This window comes from Larimichthys crocea, chromosome VIII, assembly GCF_000972845.2.
Source record: "Larimichthys crocea isolate SSNF chromosome VIII, L_crocea_2.0, whole genome shotgun sequence".
Classification (NCBI taxonomy): Eukaryota; Metazoa; Chordata; class Actinopteri; family Sciaenidae; genus Larimichthys; species Larimichthys crocea.
In genome coordinates, this window is record NC_040018.1 from 8735647 (window position 1) to 8747257 (window position 11611).

An 11611-nucleotide genomic window follows, 5' to 3' on the forward strand; every position below is an offset into this window, starting at 1 on the left:
GCTTTCATAGAGCTGAAACGCAATTAAATACGGAAAAAGATACTTTTATCAACACAGCATTTCAACACACACACACACACACACACACATCTGCAGCCTCCAGTCTCCTACCCTGTGAACTTCAATCCATCGCTGTAACTTGTGGACAAAAGGGACCAGAATTTCTTTGGAGTGTGTATGGACACACAAAAAAAAAACACACAAAAAAAAACGATGTCTCGACTTGTCAGGACGCGAGGGGCCAGACGGTTCCAGCGCTCAGGGGGCCTTTATGATCTGATATCTTTTTAATTAATGGTATCCCATTCAGCCACTTGAAGGAACAAAATAAAAAGGGAAAGAGAGAGAAAGAGGGAGAGACTTAAGTTTTGACAGCTCTAATTAATGTGCACGGAGGCAAAAAAGAGCAAAAAAAAAAATAAAGAAGATGAGCTCATCTCATAGCGGACTGGTGAAGGATTCATTAGACAGGCCGGCCCGTCTGAAAGACATCAAACACTCATCTCACTCCCTCCTCTGTGCTGTTTTTTTTTTTTTTCAGTCTTTTCTCTAGATTCATAGACTTCGAGACTTGACTTTTTTTTTTTTGCAAGAAAGTGATGGAACAAAATGGAAGCGGAGGAGATGAAAAGATAGAGAGGAAGAGTACAGCTGAGGATGTAAGAAAAATGAAAGGAGAAGAGAAGAAACAGAGATGGGAGGATAGAGAAGAGGGAGAGATGGAGGTGGAGGAGGAGGCGGAGGGGGGGGGAGTGAGGGACGGAGCCCAGAGCTGCCACTTCACAACAGGGGAGATGAATGACTTTTTACCTCTGGACACTGGGCCTTAATGAAACCTCCAGAGGCCAAACAATGGCATCTCCGATACACACACACACACACACAATCATGCACACTCACAAAAGCAGACACTATATGTAGGTATACACACATGCACACTAGTAGACAAACACTGGAGATCAACACTTCCTACATTCATGAACACACACACACACACTGGAAATGTAAACACACACCTGTGCTTTACTCACACACAAAAAGCACACACATACACAAACATCCACACATGCTCACGTTAACACACTCAAACACAGACAAAGTAATGTGCAAACAATAAATGGGCACAGACAGTATCGGAAAAAAAGTGCACACATGCACTCACTCACAGACCTGCACGTACACACAGAGACAAAACAGATGCACTAGGGCACACACACACACACACTAGCACAGGAGACACAATCACACACACACACACACATGCAGAGCCTCCCTGGGTGAAGCAGGGCATAGCAGCAGTGGTGCTGGTGGTGCAGACATAGTTGGCCACCTCTGGTAAAGCAGGTCAAAGAGACTTGAGTTCCCTTCCCAACATCCCATAATAGCATCAGAGCTGCGGCCCTCCGACCTTCTGCAAGAGAGACACAAAAAGGATCTAGTGGACGTCTGTAGAAGAGATTCTACAGTGTTGTAAATGCTGCAAAGAAAACGTTTCTCCATGCTTCCATGACTTCTTAGCCTCAGTGATGGTGTATGTTTGCATACATATGTGCCGCAGTGCAGGCTTGTTATGAAAGATGCAGATGAGTTGCATTATGGTTAATGCAGGATGCAAAGTTTGAAGATATTGCAACCTCTGCCACTTTGATTTTGAACATTCCTTTTAAAAATATTGACTTGATGAGCACTTGATTACAGATACTCGATTACTGCGGTGCCTCTTTAAATTAAAGGAATATTCTAAAATCTCATTTCTCTCAGTGAACTGGCTGCTGAACTCTGAGGGAATGATGGCCAAAACTATGGCAATAAGACAAACCTGAGACAAAACTGTCCAATAAACTGTCCAATAAGGTGTTGAAATTATTAAATCGTGCATAACCTTAATTTTTCTTCATGTATAGAGCCTTTGATTATTTGCTGTATCTTCTTACTATCAGCCACTCATGACTCACTTTTAATCCAAATACTGCTGACCAATAGTGTCTGCACTCTTCAAACAAAATTTCCTTATTCTTCAATATACCTCACAATGCACTCCCTTGGGTCACTCCAATGCTTCAGCTGAGAAAATAAATTGTCCATGAAAGGCTATATTAAGTTCAAGTGTCTCCAGGTCGCGGCCCTGTCCTGCTCAGTTATGATGATAACCTTTAATCCGCCCGACTGCTTCAGAACTCAGAGGGTTGAAAAGTTTTGGGAGTGCCTTGATTGATTTCTTCCAACTTCCCCTCTTCCTTTTTCCAGACTACATTTGCAGAGTCAATCACCAGCTCGGAGTGATTTATTGGCACTGCTGGCATTTCCGTGGTTTGCCGCCAACTCCCACCCACCTCCACCACCACCACCTCCCAGTCCATCCATCCCTCCCTCTAATACCCTCAATTAATGCATCAAGGCAAGCAATGGGTTATCGTTCCCCTTCCTCCTCCACCCTCCTATCCTGCACTCCGACGTCCCTCCATCCCTCCATCCCTCTCCATCATTCTCAATTAAAGGGAGCTGCATGGGTAGCTCTTATCTGCTCTTATGAATATGCAAGCGCCTCTTATCCATTTGCCAAGCGTTAGGTAAAATGGTTACTGAGGCTCTGCGCACTGCATAAAAATGACTTTCTGTTTGAGGTTTGGATGGTGACGTGGTTCCGACAGGAAACACCTTTGTCCATCTGTGCTATGGAGTGATGCAGTTATAGTTTAATTCCATTGATTCTTATGGCGTTGAAAAGATGCCATTGCCCTTCATCTGTTCATCTGTGCCTGTTTATTTTTGTTTTGAGTCTCTGATATTCTGTTGCACCCGTAATTTAGTACTGCGGTTTGACAGGCAGAGACTTATTATTGGGTTGCACAGTGATTATATTGCAAAATATTGTAATCATGATTATTTGTCTTGATTTACATAAAATCTGTATTTTATTACACTTTCACGACAGGAAATATACTACTTCCCACTTTTTCTCAGTGCATAATTTTCATAAATCAAAGTGTGTCACTGCCCTGTGTTTCAACTTCTCACGTACTAATAAAACAGTCATGTTTTGCAACAATTCATTTTTCAGTTAAACCAATGGGGTTCTAAATTATTTATTTAATTGAAGAAATATGAGAATTTTACCAACCCACAAAGGAACACTTCAGTTAATCTGAAAAAACTCAAAATCACTAAATTAGTGGATTACGTGGCAGCTGTTCTCTCATTATAATCCACATTTGCCAAACATAAAGACACTTTGTGTCCTTTGAATGGAGCTGCAACAGTCAGAGAAACTCGAAAGACGTTGTACTTCCTTTTAGACCAAAGTGAACCACTGTTTCTGAGGGTTTACCATCTGTTCCATTTTACTCATTGTTCCACTTTTTTCCCCCCACAGATGCTTTGTGTACAGTTTATTTGCTGGTTCTTCATGTGAGCATTTCTTTGGTCACATGATGCTTGTTTAAAGGTTGTGAGTGGTCCAACGTAATGAAACTGCTTGATGTACAGTAACACAAGACTTCAAGGAAAATAAAAATGTATAATCTTTTAACTGTACATAATGAATTGAGATTAAAATATAAACAATTCACATCAATACTGAAAGAAAGACGGACTGAAATAAAATAAATACCTTTGGATCGCTTGAAGTTATGACTGCAGTTATGACTTCATTGATGATGATTGTTTTGAAATGCTGCTTTCCCATAATAAAACAGAAATGAGAAAAGACAGACATTAGTTTCAAGCATAAACGTGTGATCTGTTATCTCACTGAGAGGACAAAGTGTTTCTTTGAATCTTTAGTTCACAAAAACAGCAGATGCAGAACAAAACTTGAATAAATCTTATGGTTCAAACAAATTGGTATTTTTTTTACAGTATGTGAGTGAGAGAAGGAAGCATCATGTTAGATCATTCGTTTAGTCCTAGTTTGAGGCACATCTAACAATCAGAGGTACAGAAGAGAATGAAAAATAGTGATTTTCCCTTCAACAAAAGAGAAAGAGGGCTGGGAAATTTACTGAGGACTTTCAGTCATGGGCAACAGCACCATCTATAGGATGTTTGATGGAGTAACAAATAAAAAGAAGAAGAAGAATTAAAATAAAATTACACCTTCCCCAGATCATTAAAATATGTTATTGTGTAGTGGAGAAAGAAAAAAATGGAGACAGATAAGAGTGGGATAATGGGAGAAAGAAGGAAAATAAAGGAAAGGAAAAAGTGAAAAAATCACAGAAGAGAAACTACAAGAGAGGGAAAAAAGAAAAAAAGGGAATGAAAGAAGAGAGTGACGAAAAGAGTGAAAGAAGAACACGGGAGAGGAATGTGAAAGATGAGAGGAGGAAAGGAAGAAAGTGGGGAGGTAGCAACAAATTACGTTAAAAACACTTTTAAAAATGCAAGAAAGGGATGACAGAGGACAAAGGAAGGAAGAATGTGGAAGAAAAATGAGGAAGACCAGTAGCAAGGAACGCAAGCGGAAGTTAAATGGGAAAGCAGAGGGAGGGACGAAAGCGTTGCAGAGACAGAAGAGGAGAAGGGAGGGAGCAAAGTTAATAAGAAGAGAGGAAGGAAGGAAAGAAGTAAGAAAGAAAGCGAATGAAAGAAGATAGGATGAATAGGAAATATTTTAAAATCTCTAAAAAAAAACCGAAAGGAGTGAGGAAGGAAGTAAGGAAGGAATAAAAAAATATTTTTTAAATAACTGTTCAAGAAAAAGATGAAGTTAAAACCATTGTTTGTATAGACAAATGATGAGCTGTATTTATTATCACCTCATGTACTGTAGTTAAGGACTCCAGTAAGTTCGACACCTGACCCCCCCCCTTCTGTCTCATCGGTTTGCCTCATTACCCCACAGACCAAATGGAGGACTGTTCCATGTCAGGGTGAATACGGGGGGGAGGGAATGGATGGAGAGGGCCTGCAGGCTCAGTGTCACTCACATCAGCAGATGTGTCAGTGAATTTGACATATGTCTGATATGTATGTGACACACACATGAACACACACAAACACACACCCCTCAATGCTACTTCATAGCCAAGGGCCCACCGTTGGCTACTCCCTCATTTCACACACTTTAGAGCTGTAGCCTCAGGCAGCCAACAAGCCAACCCCCCTGCTTCAGAACACACACACACACACACACACTCTCACAGTGTGCACAAACACATGATCCCCAATCCCACTAACATGCTGAGTTTAATGAGCACTACACAGATATGTATGGACATGTTTGTGTGTTAGGCCAATGTATTTCCTCTAAATCACACAAATGAGTTGCGATTCCATCAGTATAGATATACATATAGAGCAGTATGGATGGGCATGTTTGTTGTTTACCATCTGAGCCACATGGTTCTCAGATCAGTGGTGAAACAAATCTGAATCAGTTGAGTTTCGTTTTACGCAGCTTTCTGCCAAATGTTAATGAAAATGTAAATACAGAAAAACAGTAGCATCAGTGGGGAAATGTACGTTCATCCTTATGTCGATGATACCTCACTATTTATGTCAGATAACTGCACTGACTTTTATGGTTTTCACCGTGTCAGTTAGTGAGCTTGCATGGGGCTTGGGCCTTTAGACCAGGGGTCTCCACACTACGGCCCGCGGGCCACATCCGGCCCACCTAAACAATTGGAGTGGCCCACTTAACGATCCCAAACAATCCCTCTAAACATGGCCTATTTTTCAAAATTGCATTTTCCTATTATAAAATAAAATAAAATAAGCTTGGCATTCTAATTAAAATCTACCTTATTTACCAACTATTTACAGTACTAGCAAATTTTCATCCCCTCACACAATGGTATATTCCGACGTGACTTTGCTCGTGATCAACTTCTGCGCAATCTGCCTGGGGGATTCAACTCGGTGGGTCGGGGGCAGCCGCACGGTGCGGGAGGATCCCATCATGGGACCTCTCCCCGGCGCTGGCTGGCCTCCGCTGGGCGCATTTCTTCCGCGGCGGTGCACCGCAACTGGCTCTGGGTAAGCTTGGAAAGGCTCGGGGGCGAAGGTGGCTCACAGCTCCGGCTGCGAGCTTTACAGCGCCCTCCTGCCCGGACCTCGCCGCTTTCCGGGGCCGTGGACTTAGTGCTCGCTGCGCCCTCTCCGCGACTGTCGAATCACAATGTATCGCAACTTTCACTTCCTCCCGCAACAAAATCGCAATAAAAATGTAAAAAGCACCGCAACTTTCACCGCAATTTTTTTGAAAACCTCATGCAACATCAGGGATTTTAGGCCGCAACTATTTCAAAAAAGGCCCGTGAAATCCTGGTGGGACTGATATCATTTCTGGTTCTAGACTGACCCCGGCCCCCCATCACAAAAAGGTAAGTTGATGTGGCCCGCACCGAAAAAAGTTTGGGGGCCCCTGATTTAGACAAAACTCTTTATGCTAAGCTAAGCTAACTAGCTTAGGGCTCTAGCTTTACATTTACTGTACAGACATGAAAGTGGTTTTTAATTTAACTCTCAGAAATAAAAGCAACACATTTTCAGATATGTTCAGCTAATAATTTGAGTGCCTTATGCCGAGAAATATCAAGCCATATCTCCACAGAAGTGGAAGCTTTTAAGTTGCTAAAGTGATTTTTTTGCAACATGTTCATTAATTATTATTGCTGCTATTATTTTGTTCTGTCTGTGAATTGATTTGAATTGTTTAAATGATTTTAATGCTTTATACATGTATGGTTTTAATGTAATTTTATTGTTGGGCACTGACACAGACTGTGTGGCGAAGTGTAGTTGCTGCCAAGGCAACAACTAATGGCCATCCCAAATAAACAATACACAACAGAAAAAACCTGGTGTCTGATACTTTAACATGTGTGTTGGCTGGTTTCCACTGATCACTTAAGGACTGAACAAAACTTTGTTAACACTAATCCTGGCTGACCTTTCTGTCCATTGTCTATTTTATCTTTCCATGCAGCTAATAAGCTAATTATAAGTAAACTTTTGAATGGTTACAAAGGGAAAATGTGTGCCCAGTGACTGGGTTCAAGTGCATGGCACAAGCTTCTTTAACAAAGTTTACTTTTATCTTTTGTGCTACTGCACCAAATGTTTGACACGATTTTATGTGCATCAATATCTTTGTATCGATCAATATTTTTCACCTCAAAGCTGTGAAAAAGTTCTGGTGATGCTGAGGCAATCATTTAACTTACTTGAATTCAATGCTCAGCTCAATACACGGTATCTTAATTTGCACAATAAAATCACTCAATCGATTAAACCCCAACCAGCGTTAAATCGATTCTTCTTCTTACATCGTTGATGCCTTAAATTCATACCTGATGTCTTCCAATTTAATGGTAAATAAAAATAACATTTTGTCACACCATTGCCGCTCCTCCCACTGATTACCAGCTTCCAAGTTCACCCCAATTAAACATGAGCTCTGGCTGCCCTTTATGAAACATCACCTTCCCCATGACAAATTAAACATTACTATTAAAGCTAAAGATTAAATTAAAAGAACCTCTCTCTCTCTCTCTCTCTCTCTCTCTCTCTCTCTCTCTCTCAGTTCTTCCAGTCAGCAATAACCTCTCTAATTAGCAGCAGGGTTGAATCTCCAGACTGATTTGGTTCAGGCCAATTTGTCTGTATTATTACCTGGGTGACATTCAGCTCTGCTGCCTTTACATATTTGCATGGTTTATTCTCTAAAAACAGATTTTAGGCTTCAGCAACAGTGTGAACTGATCTTGTATCTTATTATGAAAACCATCTGTACCGGCTGAACCTGTTGTGTCACCTTGAATGAAATTATGAAGACATGTGACAGTAGAATCAACTCATACTGTGTCTACAGATTAAAGCAGCATAGCAAAGGTTTGAAGGCTACCTTCAAGCTTACACAATTCATTTACGAACTCTCTCTCTCTCTCTCTCTCTCTCTTATATATATACTTCCTTCTTTTAAGTAGGCCAATCAAATTTTGTCTTGTCACCACCTCTGTGAAGCGATCATCTTGTTGCCACCAGGCTTGAAAACTGTTCCAGCTGTCATTTTATTGTCAAATCAATGTGATCGACTTAATGCTTACATTACTCTTTTTGACGTCCTATTGTGACAATGATCCTCTCCTGGATGATCCTGACCCAGCACAGATATTCTGCTGACTGGACCTCAGGCAGTCAGTGCAGGAGCGCTTGTGGGTCATCTAGTAATTGGAGGGTTGCTACTTAGATCCCCAGGTCCCTCAGTCCAGTGTTGTTGGGCAGGACACTCAACCCCAAATTGCTCCCGATGGCTGTGCCGTCACTGTGTGTGTGTGTGTGTGGGTGAACTTAGTATCATCGGCCTTTGTATAGGAAGTGCTGTATCGGCAGCCTCTCAGCCATCAGTGTGTGGATGGGTGAATGACATGTGTTGTTATATAGTGCCTTGAAAAAGCACTATATAAATTGTCCACTTTACCATCCTCTGAAAGAAGACCACGAGGGAAGACATCACAAGTCATCATCATTAAGTCTGCAGACCCCAGTTTAAGTTTCAGTATACTCTGATCACCTGAACTGCTCTGTTTTAGACACTGACTCGCTGGTCAAGCTTGTTGGAGATTCCCAGGCCATTTCCTGAACTATACTACCGGAATATAGGTCACACCAATCGCCTTTGCCCCACAGTGCTGTTTTAGCCTGCACTATGCAGGGCCTCGCCTCTGCCTTATTCACAGCCTCTACCTCTTCAGTCTGACTAATACAGCCATCTACTGTATCCTTTTAATTACATGCCAATATGCAATCCTTTTATTAAAATGTACATACCCCAAATGCGTTTTTTTTCTCACATCTGCAGCAGTCCCAAAGTGCCAGGAGCAGACTGACCCCAGGTCTGGTGAGTAACTTGTCCTGGATCCCTCCAGAGCAAGAAAAACAGCGTGGTTCACAAACATTTTAAAAAATCTCTCCACACCAATCAATGCCAAACTATCTTCTTACCTTGATTCATTGTTTGTTGACCACCTTCACTCAGAGATGTTGTGTTGTAGTCCTCACATCTCCAACCATTAAGCTACTTTTGTGGCATAAAATCTCCAGTCCACATTAAAAGATCTGAATAGTATTTCAAAGGTTTCCCCATCTCTTCCTTGACCATAGATGTCATTCTTTCCATTTTTGCATATAGAATACCAACAGTACACAAAGACAGCGTTTTCTTTCCTTGCATTGATGCTCTGGTTGAATCTGCATTGCTTTATGCTTTATTCTTTATGCTTTATACACATTCCACAGAAGTGGGAAATTTGCAACACCTTTAAGTCCATTTAACCCAGATAGAGACATTTCATTTTATAATTTTTCCCCACAGTCTCAGGCATTTGAACTTTGGAGATGCTTGTCCTGTAACTGTGGCTCACCCTGATTCTCCTTTTTTCTCGATCTATGATCAAATACCTGCAATTTAGACCTATTGTCAGTTCATCTTCTCCAGTTCTAACCCCGTGAAACATTTTTATGTCAAAATCTTGGTTTAGCTGTGACTGAGAGGAAGTCCTCATTAAAAGCAACCTATCCCCTCAGCATTAAGGCATTCCTTTAGGATAGGTGCTGCTACTTTCACTTGTCAGTCAAGGCATTTCATCCACCTCCCTCCAACAACTGGACCGCTAGTCAGCCTCTGCCTACATTGTCAACACCTTTCTCGCCAACTGAAGATCTAACAAACCTTTAATTCTCTGGTACGTCATGCATAGAACTGGCTGTGGTGTTTCTTTGCTATCTATTCCTGCTTACCAACCCTTTGATTTGATTTCTGGTCATGGCTGACCTTATTTATCATTCATTTTCATGCCTATTACACAAAATATCAAGCCATAAATTCTAATCATTGCCATACCTCATATAGAGGTACCTTAATTTACTACTCATTTATTAGTCGGTACATCATGTTGCTGGTCGTTGCTCACTTTGTGTTGAATATTCCTGTATAGCTCACGGCAAAACCCTTCGAAATGTCATGATGGGGTCTAATCACCAAACACTTCTCCAGATGTTCCTATTGTGCATACAATAAACAAACAATAATTTAATGAGTCTTTAAGCCTCTCTTTCAAAAAGCAGCCAACACATCTTATTTTAGATGGTTAGCAGGTTAACGTTTGCTAATTAGCTCTAAATACAAACTACAGCAGAGGATGATGGAAATGTCATTGATCCTGCAAGCATTTTGTTATAAACTGAAGCACAGGACAAACTGAGAAACTTTGTTTTTGGAAAATTATATTCCCATTATGAGTTTCATACCAGCAACACGTTTCAAATTCAAATTGGACAGTGGCAACAAAAGACTGTAAAAGTTGTAAAATGCTAAAAGAAAACACACTTGGAGAAACATCTCACGATGAATAAGGGTTAACTGGTAACAGGTTAGCAACATGTAGAGGGGTTGACCATTGTGTGAAAGACTGTCCTGGGAAATAGTGACAAAACAATTTAAGAATAATACTTCCCAACATAAAACTGTAAAGCATCTGTGATGAAAAGATAAATAAATAATGAAAAGATTCACAGACGCAGAGAAATCTCTGTATACAAGGGACAAAGCCAAGAACCAACATTGGATAGCTGTGATCTTCAGCACTGCATCAAAAACAGACATGATTCTGTCGTGGACGTCACTGCATAGACTGAGGAACACTTCCAAAAACCATCGTCTGCGGACACAGTTCATCACAGCATCCACAAATGACAGTTGAAACTCTATCATGCAAAGAGGAAACCATTTATAAACCAGATCCAGAACCATGTTCAATGGGTAAAGGCTCATTTAAGATGAAGGCGAACTGTCCTGTGGTCTAATGCAAAATGATAAATATAGGTTATGTTGACAAATAGACAACATCTTGCTTATTAAGACAACAAGACAATGCCAACCCACGTTCTGCAGATATTCCAACAGCATGGCTCTGGAGTAAACGCGTCTGGGTGTTAAACTGACCTGCTTGCTTTCCAGAGTTGTCACCTATTGAAAATGGAGCATTATGTAATATAAAATACGACAAAGGAAAAGCAAGAACTGTTGAACAACTGAAATCCAACATCAACAACCTACATCAGAATGGAAAAACCATTTAACTTTCAAGATTACAGCAAAGTCTCCTCATTTCCCATGGTGCTTAAAGAGTTGTTAAAAGAAGAGATGATGAGGTGGTAAACATGACCCAGTCCAACTTTTTTTCAAATGTGTTGCTGGCTTCAAATTCAAAATGGGCATATCATTTTCCAAAACCAATAAAAATGTTCTCACTTTCAAGATTTGATACGTCGCCTTTGTGCTATTTTCAATTTAATACGAGGTTTCAACGGTTTTCACATCGCATTTTGTTTCTATTCAGATTTTACACAGCATGTATTTTCACATATTTTCATGTATTCTGCACTGTATGAGGGGATCACCAAAGTCATGAGGATTCATCCTGTGGGCACTGCGGATATCTGTACCAAATGTCATGACAATCCATGAAATAGCTGATAAGATAGTCAAGATATTTCAGGTTGAACCAAAGTGTTGGATCAACACTGCCATCCCCAGAGCTACACCACTAGTGTGCTAAAAATATGATCATCTGTGTGAAGATTATAGCTATTTTTCTCTTTTTTT